The sequence below is a fragment of the Sinocyclocheilus anshuiensis genome, unplaced genomic scaffold (genome assembly GCF_001515605.1).
Source record: "Sinocyclocheilus anshuiensis isolate Anshui unplaced genomic scaffold, SAMN03320099.WGS_v1.1 scaffold36, whole genome shotgun sequence".
NCBI lineage: Eukaryota > Metazoa > Chordata > Actinopteri > Cypriniformes > Cyprinidae > Sinocyclocheilus > Sinocyclocheilus anshuiensis.
The window spans coordinates 618,738-621,874 of record NW_015554072.1 but is presented as its reverse complement, the minus strand read 5'-3'; the positions used below and the strand labels follow the sequence as shown (position 1 = coordinate 621,874).

Below are 3,137 nucleotides of genomic sequence, written 5' to 3'. Positions count from 1 at the left end.
TAACCGACTGTTTTTGTAACTCATGTGTGTTTTTAACGTAAACTTGTGTGTGAATGAGAATTTAGTTTAGTACTCGCATGCTGTGACAGCCGCTTTCTGTCCGTGTGCTTCGGAGGTGTTCTCTCAGAAAACCGTATTTCAGAAGTTTAAAGGGGTCACTCCAGTCTTCAGTGTCACATGATCCTTTAGAAATCATTCTAATTGCTGATTTACTGTTCAAGAAACATTTCGTATTATTATTATCAATATTTAAAACACCTTTGCTGCTTAATATTTTTGTGGAAACCATGACACTTTCATTCAAAAGTTTTTTTTTTTAAGAAAATAATACTTTTATACAGCAAAAATGCACTAAATTGATCAAATTTACAAGTAAAATAAATGTTCTTCAGAAATTTCTATTCCTCCTGAAAAAAAAATGCATCACTGTTTCTACAAAAATAATAAGCAACGAAAAACTGATAACAATAAGAACCAATAATAATTGAGAACCTATAATAAATGATAACGATTGAGCACGAAATCAGCATATTAGAATGATTTCTGAAGATCATGTGACACTGAAGACTGGAGTAATGATGCTGAAAATTCAGCTTTGCATCGCAGGAATAAATTATACCTCAAAATATATTAAAATAGAAAACTGTTATTTTAAATTGTAATAATATTTTACAATACTACTGAATTTTTGATCGAATAAATGCAGATTTGCTGTGCATATAAATGAAAATGCTTATTAAAAAAAATCTTTACCATTTCAAACATTTGACCGGTAGTGTAGACAACTTGATCAAAATTTTAAGCTGCAACTATGCATTTTATAAGACAAAGTATAATATAATCTGTACACTAGAATAGTTTGATATATTAGTCATATTACAGATAATTGTATGATGTAGTGCTCACTAGTAATGTTGACCCAGTCCGATAAGTTGGAAAAGTTTGGTTTTCCTGTTGTGGAGACGAGTGTAGCAGGCACTAATCCGGCTAAGACGCCACGCACTGTTTCTCTGTGACACCACATGCAAAAGAAAGACTTCTGTCAGATGAAACTGTTACAGGAAGCTATTGTATTGTATTGAGTAACCCTTCAGCAGTGTTACTCACCTCAACTGGCTGCACTGCGTCACATTCAGCAAACTCACAGGAATCATACAGCCTGATGTGGAGTTGATTCCAAACAGAGCTGGCCTCAACACAGGCCATCTCCACCTGCAGAGGACACAGCACAGGATTAAACTAATGTTTTTTGTAGTTTTGTGTGGATAAATATGGATATGCTACACTACCTGGCTGCCAGAGATTGATCAGGGCCCTCTATATCTCCTGTATCGGAGTCCAAAATACCACCAATCACTGGCCTCTTCACCTGGTAACCTGTATAAACGTTAGGGGGGAGAGTAATGCATGATAAATAATTTTCTGACCTAATAAAATGTTCCGGAGCATCTGAAACTGATGTATCATGGGAGTTCCTTTAACCTGGATTGCCAGAGTTTGACTGAGATGTTTCATTTCCATTCACAAACACTGCAGAATATCTTCTGGCTAAAGATACTGAAAGACAGAGAAAGTGATAGAAAGAATGAGAGGTGCGCATAAGAAACAGGTGCAGTGAAGAGGTGTGTCATATTGTGAGAGTCACTAGGAAAGACTCACTAGGTACAGTGATGTTTGCAGTGGTCCGTGTCACTTTAATGGCAGTGAGGCCGTTCTCTCTCCAGTAAAGAGTGTAACGCAAGGCCACAACAACCTCATCACACTGTTGTGACACTTAAAAAAAAATAATAATAATTACACAATGAAAATTTACATTACAACTTTACATTTCATGTCCATCTTGTCTACAATGTTACTAAAAGAGAAATTATAGTAACATTTTCTGTATTATTATTATTTGCTATTATTGAAAAGTTTGGGATCTTTTAAAGAACTGTTTTTGATCACTAAGCTTGCATTTATTTAATCACAAATACAGTAAAAAAAAATTGTTTTTAAATATATAAATGTATATACAGAATAATGATAAATGTCTTTACTGTCATTTTTGATCAACTTATTTAATCCTTGCTGAATAGAAGTATTAATTTCTTTAAAAAAATAAATATAAAAATCTTACAGACCCCAAATCTTTATACACTAGTGGATATTATTGATATATGCTATATTAATAATCAAAATCACAATTTACTTGTTCTTAATATTTAAAATTAAGACTACTTCAATATTAATATAATGTAATATAAATTACATTTAATTAAATACTTTCTGGAAATATTCATGCAACTGACCAGATATGGACTCGAGAATTTGACAGAAATAATCTGAGGTCACCGGCTTCTTCATCCACAACGCTGACTGTGACTATATCTGGAAAGTATGCACACATATGAACAGTGACACATATGCATATATGCAGGCATGCACAGAAAGACAATACGATCAATAGTCTCAAAGCTCTATTTACATATCTGAAGCATATCATTGAGGGTAGTCTCACTATTCCTTAAAAGCATAATGTTGCATTTTAAAACACTGTCCAAATGCATAACGTGATAATGGATTTTTTTTTCACTTTATAATATGTTTTATCACATAAGGACACTTTTTTAATTATGTAGGTTCAGGAATTTCATCCACCTTTTTGCAAAAGCTTTGTAAATAAGTTTACAAATAAATGTTTTACAAGACCGATAAGAATAGTCAGTACTCTTGGTATGTCTGATTCAATGGTGTCTACTGTATATTACTAAATATAATGTATCATGTTGTAATATTTGGTTGATGTTCTTGCGTTTGGTTGTGTTAATAAAAGGAAGGAAAGGAAAGAAAACTGTCATATTGAATATCTACCTCCCCATCCATCTTTAAAGGGGTCCTATTATGCTCTTTTACAAAGTCTTGATTTTGTTTTGGGGGTGTACTAGAACAGGCTGTCATACTAGGTTGTTCGAAAAACACATTATTTTTCACATATTTTACATTATTACAACACCTCTCTCCCCAGTCTGGTATGAACAGCTCGAATAGTTCCTATATCAAATGAAGGCCGCCTTCTGAAATACGAAATGTGCTGTGATTGGTTAGCTGGGCCAGTGTGTGCTGTGATTGGTTAGCTGGGCCAGTGTGTGTTGTGA

General features: G+C 33.6%; 1 pseudogene; it reads right to left on the bottom strand.

Annotated features, from left to right (window-relative positions):
• Positions 1-3,137, bottom strand: part of LOC107668726 (tectonic-2-like) — a 17,177-nt pseudogene that overhangs the window by 2,002 nt on the left and 12,038 nt on the right.